Source organism: Rana temporaria, chromosome 9 (assembly GCF_905171775.1).
Source record: "Rana temporaria chromosome 9, aRanTem1.1, whole genome shotgun sequence".
NCBI lineage: Eukaryota > Metazoa > Chordata > Amphibia > Anura > Ranidae > Rana > Rana temporaria.
In genome coordinates this window covers 69108328-69128461 of record NC_053497.1, presented here as the reverse complement: position 1 = coordinate 69128461, position 20134 = coordinate 69108328, and the positions used below count along the sequence as shown (strand labels likewise).

Genomic DNA, 20134 nt, shown 5'->3' with positions numbered 1-20134 from the left:
GGATGTAAACATCCCTTGTGACAGTAATAGGAAGTGACAGACACTCTTTATGAAAGGATTGGGAGTCTACAAGACCCCAAACCTCTCCTCTGCACTTGAAAGTATTCAAAATGTAAAGATCTGCGTTTTTGAATGATTTACATTTTTTTAAACTGGCGCCTTTAAGATGCCAGCAAGATTGCTTCCGGGTTACTAGCGCTGAGATCCAAACAAAGCATCGGCTTCGCTCGGGTCTTCGGCCAGCTGGCGGACATTGTTTGGGAGAGCCTGGGCGAGAGGGAGGGGAAATGTCCCCTCCCACTGCTTGTAATAACAGATAGGCAGCTGCCGAGCCGCATCGGTTGTCATTACAATAAAGCCGACCGTCCACTCTAAAGAACGGCAAAACCCCTTGAAGCAATAATCGGTAATATCTGATACGTTTGTGCCCAATACCGATACTTCAAAAAAAGTAAATATTGGCCGCCGATAATCGGCCTTACCGATGAATCGGTCGATCCCTAGCTGGCACTGAGGGGGTTAAACACAGAGCTTAAGAATGGTGCACCAGGTACATTAAGGGAGGTGAAAGGGTTAATATACAGGCCACAGAGACAGAATGTGTGGGACGTGGGGGTGGTTAAGAAAGGGTTAACGATCTGTGTGTCAGGGAAACAGAATGAATGGAAATGCAGATTCATTCATTCCATCCTCATTCACAATTACACAATCTCTCCCCTTACCCCATTGTAAAGGGAAAGGGAGGGACAAATCAAAGCGATCGCTTGGTACAGGGTCTCTGTGTACCCATCTGTCCAATGACAGCTCAGTAGATAGCAATCACCATTTGGATCGGCCACCGGACAGCCATTTATCCAGGGGTATTGCTAAATGGCACTGCCTAAATAAAGGGCTCACAATACGCAGTTCAAAATACAATCTATGATACAAAAGTGGGTAAAGGGAACCTATACTGAGAAAAATGTGGGGCTTGCCTTTGGTGATCTTCTATTTGCCCGATTGTCATGCTTATGAAATTATTACGATTTTCTGAGCCTCTGACCAACAACTATAATACAGGTCCAGTGTTCTGATTTGACTTGCTGTGTTCTCAGTCTGGATTGTGGCATGGAAAGTACTGGAGCCAGAGAAAGCCAAACAATAAGCATTTTAACCACTTGCTGCCGGCCTGACGGCTTTCTATGGCCGCAATGTGGATCCCAATTGCCGGGAGGCCGTCTATATACGGCCTCTGGCCTCCAGCCACTGGGGGGCGCGCGAGCGCCGCATCACTGAGATGCCGATGCGCGTGCCTGACGGCCACGATGTCTGCCAGGCACCCGCGATCGGCGGGTACACAGACAAGGACGTGGATCTGTGTGTGTAAACACACAGATCCACGTCCTGTCAGGGAGAGAGGAGACCGATCTGTGACCCTTGTACATAGGAACACAGATCGGTCACCTCCCCCAGTCAGTCCCCTTCCCCCACAGTTAGAAACACTATGCAGGGTACACATTTAACCCCTTCCTCGCCCCCTAGTGTTAACCCCTTCCCTGCCAGTCACATATACAGTAATTAGTGCATATTTATAGCACTGATCCCTGTATAAATGTGAATGGTGCCAAAAATGTGTCAAAAGTGTCCGCCATAATGTCACAGTCCCAATAAAAATCGCAGATCGCGGCCATTACTAGTAAAAAAAATGTATATATATATATATATATATATATATATATATATATATATATATATATATATATATATATATATATATATATATATATATATATATATATATATTCTGTCCCCTATTTTGTAGGCGCTATACCTTTTGCGCAAACCAGTCGCTTATTGCGATTTTATTTAATTTTTTTACCAAAAATATGTAGAAGAATACGTATCAGCCTAAACTGAGAAAAAAATAAAAAATAATTGGGATATTTATTATAGAAACAAGTAAAAAATATTGTTTTTTTTTTTCAAAATTGTCGCCCTTTTTTTTGTTTATAGCGCAAAAAAAACCTGCAGAGGTGATGAAATACCACCAAAAGAAAGCTCTATTTGTGGGGAAAAAAGGAAGTAAATTTTGTTTGGGAGCCACTTTGCACGACCGCGCAATTGTCAGTTAAAGCGATGCAGTGCTGGAAGCTGAAATTTCGCCTGGGCAGGAGGGGGGTACATGTGCCCAGTAAGCAAGTCAGCAATAAAATCTTCACATTAATCGTTGCCTTTAGAATCACCTTTACCTGAAAAATCTCAAGACTGCAAGCAAAAAATAAAAAGCAATGGAAACCCCTCTTTGTTGATTTATGGTGGAGGGCACTAGCCTGACATCTGGCAGTCATTTGCAACAGCTCACAGTGATGAGATTATGAGACTGCCTGCTCCTTTGCAAAATGGTAGAGAATTGAACACTGATGAAGTCAGGTTGGTAACTGCAATTTAGTTGCAAACTGCCCAGAAACCAGCTATGCATAAAGGTAACAAATGCACCATTTCTCAGAAACAAACTTTCTAGTGAGTTTTGTTGGTCTCCAGAAATTATTAATATGCCCAAGCTGCTCTGTATCCTTGCTGGGTACCACAAAACAGTTTACATCCTCCTGAAATATAAATTGAGCCGCTTTATTCTTCACTATATCTCCAGCAGTTTTCCAAATGTGGCTATTTGGGTATATTTTGGTGTAGACACATCCTGTCATATTGGGATCACCACACCCAACACTGTAAACACACACAGCTCTGTGTTTGGGGAATAACACCACACAAGTGCTGTGTAAACCCCAGCAGAGGAAAATGTGTTGAACATAGAAAACTGATTTCTGCTGATTCTGCTTCACTACAAACCAGAGACTGAAAGCTGTGCCATCTTGCATACAAGTCCCGGAGTTCATAAAGCGTATGGCAAGTATTCAGGACAGTGATAATGGGGGAATTGAGCAATTTTCTTTCCTTCCACCCATGGTGGAAAGAATAAAAATGGAATCATCTATTGGCTGCCTAAACAAGCTTCCTTGGGAAACTTGCATATCATTTGTAAACATATAATGAATAGATGATTAATAGAATAAAGCAAAAGATTTTTTTTTAATGAGTTACACTGTGTACATGAAGAACATCTTAGTAGCACCCAAAAAGACCCAGCATGTTTGTATTTATTTTACATTTTTAACTAGTAATAGGGAATGTGATGCATAGACACAGAAGGCCAGCTAAAATCCTTATTGAGTATCAAATAAAAAAAAGATTGTTTGGTTGTACTTCTTGCCTGTTTGGCTAAAGCCCGCTGTCAGCTCACGTTAGAGCCTGTCCAGGCTTGGGCAAGATCGTGACCATAGTCACTCCTCACAGGAGTTTGACCAACAGCAGTAGGAGCCTATGGCCCCTGCCGCTCTTAGTGTCTGGTGTAAGGAGAGTGGGGCTGCAGCCAGGACAGACCTGAAGTGGTAACAGGAGTCAGGTAAGCATTCAGGGTTAGGGTAGGGGTAGGACAGGTAGCGGAGAACTAAATGTTTAACATAATACAGAGAATGCGCAGGGGTAGGCAACCTTGGCCCTCCAGCTGTGGTGAAACTACAAATCCCATCATGCCTCTGCCTCTAGGAGTCATGCCTGTGATTGTCAGGGTCTTGCAATGTCTCATGGGACTTGTAGTTTCAAAACAGCTGGAGGGCTGAGGTTGCCTAACACTGTACTAAGGTAAAAAAAAAACAAAAAAAAATTATCACATTTTGACTTTACAACCATTTTAACAAACATAAGTGGGAAAGTGATATATTCTCCCAAATGTGATCAATTCTGATCCAGTCTAAATAAAATAAAACAATGTAAAACTACTGTGTACAAACATACAGTAAGTACGGTGTACATATACACAAAGGTCTATTTAGAATCAGCTGCCAGCAGCAGTATCTTCAAACATCAATCTGAAATATTCTGCACTGAGCTAGCCAGTTCTGCCACCAACTTCATTCCTCTAAATTTGTTTGAACAAATGTGCGTTTAAAAAAAAAAAAAAAAAAACACTTTCTCAAGGGCACTGCTACAGCCTGTGAAATATGCAACCTTCAAAATGGTTTCTATACCTACAATGAAACACCTACAATGAAGATTAGGACTACAGAAACCGCTGGAGGATATTACAAATACTGGGTCCATGCAGATGACAAAATTGGTCTTATTTATTGAGTATGAGGAGCAAAGTGCTAGTTTGGAAACTGAAAATAACAATAGGGTTTCATTCTGCATTGGTGATCCGAGTTCTATAAAGAGAATTTTGATTGCTTAATTTGAGCTGCACTTAGCCTACGGTCACACTGAGGCGCTTTACAGGCGTTTTAGCGGTAAAAATATCACCTCTCCTGTTACTCCAGTTGCTTTCACACTGGAGCGGTGACGCGATAAAAAAAGTCCTGCAAGCAGCATCTTTGGAGCGCTTTAGGTGCAGTGTACAAAGCGCTCCTAAAGCACCCCTACCCATTGAAATCAAGAAGCACCTGCAAAAGAGGTTTGCAGGCCCTATTAACCCCTTCATCGGCCGATAGCAGGGGTTAAAAGTGCCCCGCTAGCGGCCAAAAAGTGCAGCTAAACTTATGGCTACCCCTCCCACCCCAGTGAGAAAGTGCCCTTAAGGCGACTACTCTCAATCAACATTCAAGTGTCACTAAACCTACATTATTTATTGATAGTTTTTTTATGATGTATTACAAGCTGTTGATAGTCACAGATTTATTTTCTGTATTCTCCAGAGAACCTGGTTGATCCTGCTGCGCTCTCTCTCCATGACCCCAATTCAGCTAAGGATTTTGCAGAGCAGCGTTGGCTCAGTTTTCAGTGAGAATGAATGCTGAAAATTTCCTCCCTATCACATCAGAGCGGCCCATGTGGCTATGACTGCCCACTAACCAACGAAACACAATAGGGGGCAAGATACTGACTTTTTCTAAGACACAGGCTGGAGGTGTGCGACAGTCTGTGAGTGGCAGAAATTCGCCCACACTATGTTATTGCCAAAAAATAATAAAGATTTGATTTCAAATATATATTTGTGTTACAATGTAACCACCTCAATACAGGACACTTTCACCCCCTTACTGCTCAAGCCATTTTTCAGCGCTGTCACACTTTGAATGACAATTGCGCCGTCATGCAACACTGTACCCAAATGAAATAGAGCTTTCTTTTGGCGATATTTGATTACCTCTGCCGTTTTTATTTCTTGCGCTATAAACAAAAGAAGGAGTGACAAGTTTGAAAAAAATATATATATTTTTTTTACTTTTTGCTATAATAAATATCCAATTTTTTTTTTGGAAAACATTTTTTTCCTCAGTTTAAGCCAATATTTATTCTACATATTTTTGGTAAAAAAAAAAAAAAAAAATGCAATAAGCAGTTAACACTAGGGGGCAATCAAGGGGTTAAGCGTGTCCTAGGGAGGTGCTTTCTAACTGTGGGGGGAGTGGACTGACTGGGAGTACAGAGAGATCGCTGTTCCTGATCACTCTATACTGCCCTGTCAGAATGAGGATCTGCTTTGTTTAAATTGGTAGATCCCTGTTCTGCCTCTCTGAGAAGCTGCCTCGCTGGACCTGCGCATCGGCTTCAGTTGATTCCTTCACCTGGAGAGGGGAGGGGCCTTCTCAGCTAAGCACACCCTTCTGTCTGCATGCCTGAGCTAAGGACAGGTGGATTCCAGGAAATAAATGCTACACAAATCTGCCCTTACTTAACATGGACGTGGCTAGAAATGCTAGCGGGGGCGGTAAAAAGGGAATTCTCAAAAAAAAAAAAAAGCATGGAGAAATGGATGGCTGGATGGAAGGGTTTGCTTTAAATATTAACCACTTCCCGACCGCCGCATTTAAATGTACGTCCACAGTATGGCACGTACAGGCACATGGGCGTTCATGTACGTCCTTGCCTTCTAGCGGGTGGGGGGTCCGATCGGTACCCCCTCCGCTACATGCGGCGGTCGGGTTCGCTCGGGGAGCGATCCGGGACGACAGCGCGGCTATTTGTTTATAGCCGCTCCGTCGCGATCGCTCCCCGGAGCTGAAGAACGGGGAGAGCCGTATGTAAACACGGCTTCCCCGTGCTTCACTGTGGCGGCGCATCGATCGTATCATCCCCATTATAGGGGAGACTCGATCGATGACGTCATTCCTACAGCCACACCCCCCTACAGTTGTAAACACACACTAGGTGAACCCCAACTCCTACAGCGCCCCCTGTGGTTAACTCCCAAACTGTATCTGTAATTTTCACAATAAAGAATGCAATTTAAATGCATTTTTTGCTGTGAAAATGACAATGGTCCCAAAAATGTGACAAAATTGTCCGAAGTGTCCGCCATAATGTCGCAGTCACGAAAAAAAAAAATCGCTGATCGCCGCCATTAGTAGTAAAAAAAAAAAATTATTAATAAAAATGCAATAAAACTATCCCCTATTTTGTAAACGCTATAAATTTTGCGCAAACCAATCGATAAACGCTTATTGCGATTTTTTTTTACTAAAAATAGGTCGAAGAATACGTATCGGCCTAAACTGAGGGAAAAAAAATGTTTTTATATATGTTTTTGGGGGATATTTATTATAACAAAAAGTAAAAAAATATTGCATTTTTTTCAAAATTGTCGCTTTATTTTTGTTTATAGCACAAAAAATAAAAACCGCAGAGGTGATCAAATACCACCAAAAGAAAGCTCTATTTGTGGGGAAAAAAAGGACGCCAATTTTGTTTGGGGGCCACGTCGCATGACCGCGCAATTGTCTGTTAAAGCGACGCAGTCCCGAACTGTAAAAACACCTTGGGTCTTTAGGCAGCATTTTGGTCCGGGGCTTAAGTGGTTAAAAAAATAATTGTGTTTTCTGTTTGTGGTGGTTGGATACAGTTTAGTTTCACTTTAAGCTGACCATACACTTGACATTTTTAATTTAAAAAAAATTCTTTCCATTTTTTCAAATAGTTTCTACCGCAGTGGTAAAAAATTAGGAGCAGGATTGACATTTCTAAGGGTCCTTTAACATGGGCTTTCAGATCAGGTTCACCAGTCAGTTTTTCTGGTAGATCTGATCAGAAGCTCCATGCAGGTCTTAGGGCAGGCAAATGTAAACATAGCTAGGGCTGCAACGAATAATTATTTTCATAATCGTTTAGCTGATTACTCTTTTGATTAATCGGATAAAAAAAACCTTTAAAAACATTTGGTGTATAATTTAGCTAATATGTAAAGTTTAAAAAAAATATTTGTTTCTTGAATATCTATATGCAGTATTTATGTTAAATATAAATAAACAGCTATATGGTTAAGTAACAAAATATCTAAGAATAACAAACAGAAGAGATCTTTTTTTTTAACATTTTAAAGTAAAGATACCTAAAAATGCTGTTTTTCGGATTTTCAGACAGATTTTTCCTTGGAAAATTTGTGTTTCAAGAATGTGTGCTCGATTTTCTAATTGTTAGTAGGGTCAAAACTTCCTTTGTTTTCAACCGCAATAATAGGAAAATTCCAAAAGGCAGAATAAACTAATTTTCGGACAGTATTTGTTTTTTGTTCAGAAACGACATTCATTTTAAAATGTAATGTTAAAAGCAAGTGAAGTTTTCGAACAACATTAACCGAATGTAACATAGAATTTAGGTATGAATACTCCCATCCAAAAATCGATACCTGTTTGGCCGGCATAAGACATTTAGTAGCAAGGTTTCTTTGTTTTGTTTTTATTACCGGTCATCTGTCATGATGGTATTAAAAAATCCAAAATTAGCCCTTTATAGTACAAAAACAGCAGATAATGACTACTATAAGGGGTAATGTATACTGTGAAACAGTGAAAGTAATATTATATATAATAATAAACCTAGAAGTCGGATATACAGGATATTTTAACTAGGAGACGGGCAGGAAGCTATATGAAGGGTGGAGGGGAATAGAAATCTTTTTTTGCATGGATATAAATCACTTAACTTTACAATACATGCTTATTGGAATTATTTTTATTCATTTTTTTTTTACCAAAAAACATGTAGCAGAATATACATATTGGCCTAAGAAAGAATTTTTTTTTGTTTTTTTTACAAAATAAATAAATAAAACAATTCTAAATTGTCAGTCTTTTTTTGTTTATAGCGCAAAAAAATAACGGCAGAGGTGATCAAATACCATCAAAAGAAAGCTCTATTTGTGGGGAAAAAAAAGACATACATTTTATTTGGGTACAGAATTGCACGACTGCGCAATTGTCAGTTTAGATAACGCAGTGCCATATCACAAAACAAATTGCCTGGTCATTAAGGGGGTAAAACCACAAACGTGTCATACTTACCTGCTCTGAGCAATGGTTTTACACAATGCAGCCCTGATCCTCCTCTTCTGGGGTCCCCCACTGCAATTTTGCACTACTGCCATCAGAGTGCTCCTAGAGCAAGCTGCCAGGTATAGTATGGAGTGCTCCTGTAGCAAGGCAAAAATCTTCTGACTTTACAATCAGTCACTTCCTTCTGCCCAGGACTACATGTCCCATGAGGCATTGCTTCTCACACATTTACAGGTTTTGAGGCACTTGGTTGCATTTATGGACGGTGTACCGAGCTATATATGTATTGCACTGTGTAAACTGACATGTATGGACAGTGTACTGAGCTGTATGTGTGCTACATTTTGTTTTCCAATATGTAAACAAATCATGCATTCTGTATGCAGGTCAACTCATCGACTGACCAACTGATTGATTATGAAAATAGTTGACAACCATTTTCATAATCAATATCGGTTAGTTTCACCCCTAAAACATACTTGTGTCCATTTTCTTTCGCCCATCTTGGAGTCCCTCCAGGACACAAGTCTGTTCACATACTGCAGCCCCTAGAGTCATCATGGATACGCAACAGTTCATTATCAAAATGCAGACAAAAAGTGAATGGGCACAGATGCCACAAAACAGACATGTGTCCCATTCAGCTCAGAGTCAGTAGGGGATCTGTTCAACAGGAGAAAAATACTGGCAACAAGGCACTCCCAATGCTTAGTCATGAAGTCAGGGAAAATCAATGCAAGATGTACACCTCATTTAGACCGCTTTTACACTGCAGCGCCGCTAAAACAGCGTTAAAGCACCGGTCGTTTTTGCGGTGCTTTTTGGGACATTTTTTTTTTTAAAGGTCATGTGACAATGGGGCCTTAAAGGAGTTCTCTGACCTAAAACTTTTAACCCGCGCTGTAAAAAAATAGAAAATAAACTGTCACTTACCTGCCTACGATCCCCCGTTGTTCCGATATCGCCGTCCCAATCTCCGGTCCCGGTCTCTTCCGCTTCCTGTGTGTCGGTGACTCATAGTGCGCTCAGCCTATCAGTGGCCGCGACGGGACATTGCTGCGGCCGCTGATAGGCTGAGCGCACTATGAGTCACCGACACACAGGAAGCGGAAGGGGCCCGGGACCGGAGAACGGGACGGCGATATCGGAACAACGGGGGATCGTAGGCAGGTAAGTGACAGTTTATTTTCTATTTTTTTACAGCCCGGGCACAGCGCGGGTTAAAAGTTTTAGGTCAGAGAACTCCTTTAAGAAAAAAAAATCTAAATTTTGCGGCACTTTCAAAGAGCTTTTAAGGCTTTTGACGAGCTGCCCATTCATTTTAAAAGACCCGCCCAAAAGATGCTGCCTGCACGACTTTTTCCAAAGTCCTGCAAGCTCAGCGTCCAAGTGTGAAAGCACACATTGCAAGGAATGGGAGGCAATTTCCAGCGCTAAAATGCCTGAAAACTGCCTCAGTGTGAAAGGGGTCTTAGGCAGTACTTTTTCTTGTAAAAGTTTACTGTGGGGAGAGAGTTTGTGGACCTCACTGGCAATTATAAACAGGCTTGCTTTAAATAATTGCCCTGGGCATAAGCAACTTCATTTAAAGTATTAGTTCACCTTTTTCCCAAAAAAAGGTGAACACTGTACACCCTCCCCGGACCCCTCTGTACTTACCTCTGGGAATGCTGAGCTGTCAGTTCCCACGCAGACAGTCCAGGGATTTTAAATCTTCACTCTTCTCCCTGCAGGGCATCCGGGACACACCAGAGTGATTCCGACTGGTCAGGTCATGCACACTGAAAAACTCTGGTCTGTCCCAGAAGCAGTGCAAATGCCAATGCAGTGCAATAGTGTGACGGGCCCTTGGAGAGATTTCATCTCACTTATTATCTTGGTGACAACAGTAGAGAGCAAAATCTCCAAGAGCAACACTGTCAGATACTAAAAGGAAAATCTCATGGAACACAGTAAATAACTGACAGTTTCTAAATCTTCCACAGAACTGAAAACAAAAGGTTTACTGGCCCTACACTTCAGCAGTTATGTACATTCCATACCCTACTTCCCTGATGCCCAACCTGCGGCCCTTTGGCACTCTTTGTGCAGCCCTCAGGGCCCCTACAGACACTAAGCTGTGTTTCCCTATTGCCCTGTTATAACAAAAATGTACAAGTCTTATGCAACATGTCTTCAGTCTTAGGGTGCATTCACACCACGATTTTATCATCCTACTTGTTCTCACGATTTTCGGTTTTAAATCGTCCAAATCTGTATGGCAAAACGTATCCATTCACTTCCATTCATTAATTTAGGTCCCCAAGTGCATCCGATTTGATCCGCATACGATTTGATACGATTTAAAATCGCATCAAAAAACGTGTTTGACCACGTTTTTTGGTCCTGATTTGAAATTGTATTAAAATCGTGTCCGATTTTTTTTTATATTGTGGTCAATCTAAATCGGATGACTGTCCGATTTTCATACGATTTTGTCAGATACGATTCCATCCGATTTAACGGTCCGTTTATCGGATGTTAAAATCGTGATGTGAACCTAGCCTAACAGTCTCCTTCCTGAAGCACATGCACAACCTGTCAGTCTCCAACAGTTTTCTGTATCATGTCCACAGTTTCAAACCATTCTTGGATATATAAACAGGGGAGGGCGCCAACATCTAAGTGCAGATTCCAAAATTAAATGTTACAATGCACTCACTTCATAGAGAGGGTTGAATAGCAGGTCACAACAGCTGGTACGGGACAATCTGTGGAGATGTCAGATTGGCAGGGATGTGGCTGAAGATGGCAGGGCCACATCAGGAAGCTGCTGCTGAGCCAGGTGGGAATGCAGGCCGAGCCGCAATTCACTGTAGAACTTCTGGGATGCTTTGGCTGACCACACTTTCGGCTGAGCTTGGCACTGTCCAGCTGTGACATCACTATGTAAAATGTCTCAGCTTGCGTTACAGCCTGGCTCCCAGCGCCTGCCGCACACTGGCAGCTTCCGGCACTGCTCTGCCATCTCCAGCCCCATCCCTGATGCTCTATGCAAATCGGACAGCTCCACATATAGTCTCACTCTGGCTGTTGTGAAGTGACATTCAACCGTCTCTATGCAGCGAGTGCTTTTTAATTCCATCTTTGGATATAATAATCTACACTTAGACGTTGGCGCCCTCTCCTGTCCATATTTCTATATGTGTAATAGACTATTCAGGACCTCTTCATAGGAGCAGCATTCATCTACAGTGTGTTTTGAGGGTTTTTAAGGATTTCGCGCCACCCTCCCAAGCTCATGCATTTATTTAATCAATTTAGCACCATAGCTAGTGTTTTGATTTGTCCAACTATTCTATGATGTCCGCAATCTGAGCAGCTCTTGTATTGTGTCCGCATTCTCTATCCATCTTCGGCCATATCAGACTGCAGTCTTCAACCTTCACTTGTATGTCTTGTAGTCTATGTGGACAGCTGCCAGAGAACATTGCGATTGTTGCTGGTGGCTAAAGCCACTGGCAATAAATAGCATGAAAAATCTGACATGCTGCTTGTACCAAAGTTAATTTCTAATGCACAAGTAGAGTGCATGCTATTCTTAGCATCTTCAACACAATAGACACAGTTGGGGTCCCTTCTAACTCACACCAAGGCATCAATGTTCACATACAGTCCATATTACTCAAAAGGTTTCAAACAGCCGGTTTACGTTCGCTGCTGGCTAACCAATCCCTCAAAAACCGTTACGCTCATTTCACTCTTTGGATGAAAGCAGAACAAATTCAAAGGAATACAGAGAAGGCATTATATTAAATAATGACCATGCTGGTCACCATCTTATATAAAAAAAATATATTAATAATTAGCAATAAATTGGGCTTATGTGTAAAAACAAAAAAAAAAAAACTGGAGTAAAAGGTTAAACAGAGCTGGTATGTCTAGCAAATATAGGGTGGTAGAATAGCTTCTATGGACTTACTCCACTAAATTATATATATATATATATATATATATATATATATATATATATATATATATATATACATATATATATATATATATATATATATATATATATATATATACACAGGGGTCGACAAATCCCGGGCGCCAGGTCGCCATGGCGACTAGAAATAGGGTCCTGGCGACTTGGCTTGGAAGGGGGGGCAAAAAAAAAAAAATTTTTTTTTTTTTTTTGTGAGCTGGCACCATCTGGTGGTGAGCCGTTGGTATTACAAGTTATTACCACCAGATGTGTAAGCTGGCGCCATCTGGTGGTGGCTGTTGGTATTACAAGTTAAGCATTACAAGTTAAACAGCAATTCTAATGTAATTTTTCACTATTTTCACTGCCATCTTCTTCCCTCTAATTAGAACCCCCAAACATTATATATATTTTTTATCCTAACACCCTAGATAATAAAATTTCGATCGTTGCAATACTTTCTGTCATGCCGTATTTGCGCAGCGGTCTTGCAAGCGCACTTTTTTGGGGAAAAAATTACACTTTTTTTAATTAAAAAATAAGACAACAGTAAAATTATCCCCTTTTTTTTTAATATTATGAAAGATAATGTTACGCCGAGTAAATTGATACCCAACATGTCACGCTTCAAAATTACGTCCGCTCGTGGAATGGCGTCAAACATTTACCCTTTAAAATCTTCATAGGCGACGTTTAAAAAACTCTACAGGTTGCATGTTTTGAGTTACAGAGGAGGTCTAGGGCTAGAATTATTGCTCTCGCTCTACCAATCGCGGTGATACCTTACATGTGTGGTTTGAACACCGTTTACATGTGCGGTCGCTGCTCACGTATGTGTTCGCTTCTGCGCGCAAGCTCGTCGCGACGGGGCGCGTTTTCTGGCTCCTAACTTTTTTAGCTGGCTCCTAGATTACAAGCAAATTTGTCAACCCCTGCCACTAATTTATATATATATATATATATAGTGGCTTGACAAAGTGAAACAATCATTGGATGTAGCATTTGTTTTTTGGCTACATTTCCATGGACGTTTTTACAGCCACCATTTTTACAGCTTAAAAACGCTTGTAGCTGGAGCTCAAAAACGGCGCGGTAGCGTTTTTGCACGTTTTTTTGAGCGTTTTTGCGCGTTTAACATCTGGCGTTTTTACAGCTCTAAAGCTGGAGCTTCAGAACGCACTGGTCCTGTTTTTTTTGCAGCTTAACCAGTTAACGCCCGCCGCATGTACATATACGTCCACAGAATGGCACGTACATGTACGTCCCCGCCTTTCCGCGGGTTCGATCGGACCCCCCCCCCCGGTACATGCGGCGGTCGGTAACCCGCGGGGAGCGATCCAAGACGAGGGCGCGGCTATTAGTTTCTAGCCGCCCCCTTTCCCTGGAGCTGAAGAACGGGGAGAGTCGTGCGCATCGATCGAGTGATCCCTTTTATAGGGAGACTCGATCGATGACGTCAGACCTACAGCCACACCCCCCTACAGTTGTAAACACACACTAGGTGAACCCTAACTCCTACAGCGCCCTCTGTGGTTAACTCCCAAACTGCAACTGTCATTTTCACAATAAACAATACAATTTAAATGCATTTTTTGCTGTGAAAATGACAATGGTCCCAAAAATGTGTCAAAATTGTCTCAAGTGTCCACCATAATGTCGCAGTCATAAAAAAAAAAAAAAAAAAAAAAAAAAATCGCCGATCGCCGCCATTAGTAGTAAAAAAAATAAAAATAAATAAAAATAATAATAAAACTATCCCCTATTTTGTAAACGCTATAAATTATGCGCAAACCAATCGATAAACGCTTATTGCGATTTTTTTTACCAAAAATAGGTAGAATACGTATCGGCCTAAACTGAGGGAAAAAAAAAATTATATACGTTTTTGGGGAATATTTATTATAGCAAAAAGTAAAAAATATTGCATTTTTTTCAAAATTGTCGCTCTATTTTTGTTTATAGCGCAAAAAATAAACGCAGAGGTGATCAAATACCACCAAAAGAAAGCTCTATTTGTGGGAAAGAAAGGACGCCAATTTTGTTTGGGAGCCACGTCGCACACCCTTAAACTAATACTTTGTTGAAGCATCTTTTCATTTTATTACAGCACTCAGTCTTTTTGGGTATCAGTCTATCAGCATGGCAAATCTTGACTTGGCAATATTTGCCTGCTCTTTTTTTGCAAAAACATTCCAAATCTGTCAGATTGCGGGGACATCCCCTGTGCACAGCCCTCTTCAGGATCACCCCACAGATTTTCAATCAGATTCAGGTCTTGGCTCTGGCTGGGCCATTCCAAAACTTTAATCTTCTAGCGAAGCCATTCCTTTGTTGATTTTGATGTATGCTTTGGGTCGCTGTCATGCTGAAAGATGAGGTTTCCCTTCTACCCTTGACTAAGGCATTTTGTTTCCTCAGTTTAGGCCGATGTGTATTATTTTATGTATTTTTTGTAAAAAAAAAAAAATCGTAATACACATTTATCGATTTGTAAACGCTATAAATTTTGCGCAAACCAAATAGGGGATAGTTTTATGGCATTTTTATTAATATTTTTTTATGGCGGCGATCATCGGTTTTTTTCGTGACTGCGACATTATAGCGGACACATCGGACACTTTTGACACATTTCTGGGACCATTGTCATTTTCACAGCGAAAAGTGCTATAAAAATGACAATGGCAGTGAAGGAGTTAACCACTAGGGGATGCTAAAGGGGTTAAGTGTGTCCTAGTTTGTGATTCTTACTGTAGGGGGGGCGTGGCTGGACGTGTGACGTCACTGATCGTCGTTCCTGCCATTCATACAAGGTGGACCTTGCGGGCACTGCAGGATTTCAGTCCTTCACGGCGTAGTGTGTTACCAATTGTTTTCTTGGCGACTATGGTCCCACCAGCCTTGAGATCATTGACAAGATTCTGTGTAGTTTTGGGCTGATTCCTCACCATTCTCATTATCATTGAAACACCACAAGGTGAGATCTTGCATGGAGCCCCAGCAAGGAAAATTGACAGTTATTTTGCATTTCTTCTATTGTCGAAAAAAAAGGATTTTTGTACTCACCGTAAAATCCATTTCTCTGAGTTCATAGACGGACACAGCCTTCATTGACCTTAGGGTTATGCTTCTTCCTACCAGGAGATTTAGGCAGAATTCTACAGCACTTAAGGTGTTAAAAAACTTTCCTTCATGCTGCTCCTCCCAGGGGGCGTGGCTCCCCCAGGCATAACCCACACCCTGCTTTAGCAGCCTCAGTTCGTAACAAGCAGTACAAACAAAGGAGGGGTGGGTGCTGTGTCCGTCTATGAACTCAGAGAAATGGATTTTACGGTGAGTACAAAAATCCTTTTTTCTCTTTCGTTCATAGACGGACACAGCCTTCATTGACCTTAGGGACGTCCCCAAGCAGTGTCAAAAAAATTCGAGGGGTGGGAAAAATAACACAGCAAAAACAGGTTACACCCCAAACAAAAACCGGAGTTACTCAATGGAGGAACTCCAACCTTAAACTGCCGCCTGTAACACCCTGCGGCCAATGGAGGCATCCGAAGATGCACTCACATCCACCATATAAAACTTTGAAAAAGCGTGGACCGACGACCAGGTCGCAGCCTTACACACCAGTAACACAGAGGCTTGGTGTCGGAAGCCCAAGAGGCCCCGATCGCCCTGGTCGAATGCGCCGTGACCCGAAAGGGAGGTGCCCGCCCCTTCAGGGCGTAGGCCTGAAGCACAATCCGTCGGATCCACCTGGAAATGGTGGCCGACGAAACTGCCAGGCCCTTACTGGGACCGGACACAGACACGAACAGCGAGTCCGACATCCGGAACGGAGCTGTCGCCGACAAGTAAACTCGAAGGGCCCGAACCACATCCAAAGAATGTAAAGTGGCCTCCTTCGGGTTCTTCGGCTGAGGACACAAGGATGGAAGAACAATGTCCACATCCAAGTGAAAAGCCGAAACGACCTTAGGGAGAAAAACGGCTGCGGCCGCAGCACCACCTCGTCCTTACGGATGACCAAGCAGGGAGCCTTGCAAGACAAGGCCACCAGAACAGACAGACACCCGTCTGATCGAGGTAATTGCTACCAGAAATAAAATCACCTTTTGTGACAATAAAACAAAAAACCTCCCGAATGTCCTCAAAGGGAGCATCCCGAAGCACTGAAAGGACTAAATTCAAGTCCCATGGGGGTAATGGAGGGCGCACCGGAGGGGCCACCTGCCAGACCCCCTGACCCAACGCACGCACCCAGGAGTGCTATGCCAAGGGTCGCTGCAAGTAAAAAACAGCCAGAGCAGAAATCTGGCTCCTAACCGTACGTAAGGCGAGAGCCTGAACCACTCCCTGCTGCAAAGACAGCAGAATCCTGTACACAACGCATGTACGAGAGTGCCAGTTCATCTCCCCACACACAGAGAAGTAGGCCTTCCATGAATGAGGAAAAAACCTACGTGAGGTAGACCTCCGTGCAGGCAGCACGGTAGAGACCACCGAGCCCAATAGGCCTCGGTCCTTAAGCCCCTGGCTCTCAACAGCCACGCCGCTAAGGCCGGTGGCTGTGAAACAGGGTGGAAGATTGGACCCTGTAACAGAAAATCAATTCCCAGGGGAAGACGCTAGGGGGCGTCTGCCAGCAGACGCACCTGGTCCGCGTACCAGAAGCGACGCGGCCAATCTGGGGCAATCAGGACCGATAGAATCCCTACAGCTTCTACTCTGCGCAGCAGGCGAGGAAGAAGCTTCCGAGGAGGGAAGGTGTAAAGTAGGCGACAGCGACCCCAAGGAGCCACCAACGCGCCTGACGCGTCCGCCCACGGGTCCTTAAACCTGGCCACGAACCGTGGCACCTACCGATATAGAGACGGGACGCTAGAAGGTCCACGTCCGGAGTGCCCCACTTTCGGCACAGACCCCGAAACACCTGCGGGTGGAGAGACCACTCTCCTTGGCCCAGTGCAGTGCGACTTAGGTAGTCGGCTAGCCAATTCCGTATTCCCGGAATGTACCCGGCCGATAGAGCCGGAACGGACCCTTCGGCCCACCGAAAGGATGCGCGCGACCCCCGTCGCTGCAACAGAACTCCGTGTGCCTCCCTGATGATCAACCTACGCCACGGACGTGGTGTTATCGGACAGGATCCTGACCGGTCGGCCCTGTAGATCCAGGGACCACCTGGTAAGGCAAAGCTTGATTGCTCGGAGCTCCAGAACGTTGATCAGTAGGCAGGACTCCACCTGAGTCCAGTGCCCCTGGGCTGACTGGGTGCCCCAAGCGCCCCTCCCCAACCGGAGAGGCTGGCATCCGTCGTGACCACTGTCCAGTGGCCTGCAGAAAAATGACTTTCCGGCCCGAAGCACCGGAAACGCCAGCCACCATACCAGGGGAGACATGATCAGATGACTCAACTGAATCTGGTAATCCAGAGATGACGGAAGCTAGTCCCATCGTGACCGCAGTTCCCTCCGTAGTACCCTGGCGTGGAATTGGGCATACGGAACCGCCTCGAAAGAGGCTACCAACTGACCCAGAACCTTCCTGCAGAATCGCAGAGATGACCGCTTCTGGGTCGGCAACTGCTGCACAGCAGATAGCAGAGTCTGAAGTTTTTCCGCTAGGAGAAAAACACTCCCGCCCCGGAGGAATCCAGGACCAGTCTCAGGTATCCCTGAGACGGAATCAACCCTGATTTCAGGACAATCCAGAAACCAGCCGAACACTCGGAGAGCCTGACACGTGATAGACACGGCTCCACCAATGCAGAGCTCGAAGAAGCTCGTAGGAGAATGTCGTCCAGACATCCCATGATAACAAACCCCCGCTGTCACAGCTGGGCCAGTATCGGTACGAGCACCTTGGCGAAAACCCGCCGAATGGGAAGGACACCATTGAAAATGGTCCCCCCCGACCGCAAAGCACAGAATCTCTGGTGGTTTGAGGATATGCAGGTACACGTTCATGACATCCAAGGATGCCAGAAAAACCTGACAAAAACAAAACGAGGGACTTGAGGCCCAGGATCGACCGGGCCCCATCCTCCATGGGGACACAAACAGAATGGAGTAAAACCCCGAGACCGTTCCAACGAGGGAACTGGCACAATCACTCCCCTGACCAGAAGATCCTGGACAGCCCCTGACGGAGTCAACCGGCGAACCGGAGGAGGCCAGAAGCCGGAGGGAAAAAACCTGTTTGGCAGACAAGAGAGAAACTCAATCTTGTACCCCAAGGAAAACACTTCGCAATGCGAAGCCAGTCTCCCACCCGAGACACGGGCGGGAGCAGACCTTCAGGCGGAAGCAGGTATGTCCGCAGACTTGTTAGGCATGCGGTATCCGGTGCGCTGCTACCCCGCAGCGGGGATTCAAGCACCATGTAGACCTACCCCCACCGCACAGGGCGAGCGAAAAAACGCTCGGAGGTAGGCAAGGAGGGTCCTTGCACAGGGCGAGGTCCCTAGCCCTTCCCAAACCGTGGGAACAGCATGCGCTTAACACCTGTGGCATCCTCAATGATGCCAGTCAGGGAAGACCCAAAAGGACCGTTCACCCTTAACGGTGATCACCAAGGCCACCTTAGAGGTCCTTCTTCCAGCTCCTGCAGCAGGAGCTTCGCCCTTTTAGTCGGGGCCTGCCAGGGCCCCGGCCAGAGCCGGCCTCACCGCCGAACCCACCACCGTGAATAGGGAGCGGGCCACGGCCTCCACTCTCCTATCAGCGGGATCCTGAAATGCAGGAGCCCCTTCCACAGGCAATGTGGTGGCCTTGCGCAGTCTGGACACAGGGGGGTCCACTGGCGGAGGAGAGACCTACTTTTTTTTTTTTTTTTTTTAAAGCCCCCCTCAAGGGGGTAACGGGTTGCAAAGTTTTTTGACAAACTTTTTGCGGTGCATCCCATTCCTTGTATAACATATAGTCCAAATAAGGAACACAAGGAAACACTTCAGCGATGCGTGGTAGTCTGCTGGTACTGACACGGAGGTGTCTCCGCCACATCCTCAATTTTTAGAGCCTCACGCACCGCAGAAACAAGAGCTCCAACAAATTCTTGCCAGCAACTGACTGCAGCAGAGTCATCCTCACTATCCATAAGGGTTAAAACCCGCAGCCTCTGACATAACAGAACCAGAAAAAAACAGCGATTCTGTGTCATCCCCAGAAGCAGGCTTCAGGGAGGGGGCGCTTTTTTACCCCCCATCCGGGCACTAGCTGCTTCAAACCTGGCAAGAAACCCAGGACAGCCAACATAACAGATGTGGCAGGGGGAGGGGCGGTAAGGGTTAACTCAGGCATAGCTTGAGTTCCATAGTGTCAGCGCTGAGTCACCCACCCTGCAAGGCAGGACAAAAAAACCCCACTGGTCACCTCCTTGCTGCTATTGCAGAGCATGGGGGGCCCCCGGTATTCACCACCCCACCCAGCTGCAGAGGGAGCTGAAAAACCTCAGGTGTGCTCTGATGTGCTGACTGTGATGTGTATTCACCTCATGGAAGATTCACAGCACTAAAACTGTAACAGCACTAAAACTGACCAGAGGCTGTGCCGAGTCATCTCAGGGAAGAATCACATCGTTACCAAGGAGATTTCCAAGACGGCCGCTGTCTGAGGTAAAAATTACCTCATAGAACACAGCAGCACTGACTGCTTTGTCTGTTACCTCAGAAAAGAATCACAGCGTTACCAAGGAGATTTCCAAGACGGTCGCTGTCTGAGGTAAAAATTACCTCATAGAACACAGCAGCACTGACTGCTTTGTCTGTTACCTCAGAAAAGAATCACAGCGTTACCAAGGAGATTTCCAAGACGGCCGCTGTCTGAGGTAAAAATTACCTCATAGAACACAGCAGCCCTGACTGCTT

At 44.4% G+C, this 20134-nt stretch overlaps 1 protein-coding gene across 3 annotated transcripts in view; it reads right to left on the bottom strand.

The window, feature by feature from the left end:
* The window catches only part of HPRT1 (hypoxanthine phosphoribosyltransferase 1), a 58413-nt gene that overhangs the window by 28887 nt on the left and 9392 nt on the right, over window positions 1–20134 (bottom strand). The window lies entirely within an intron of this gene.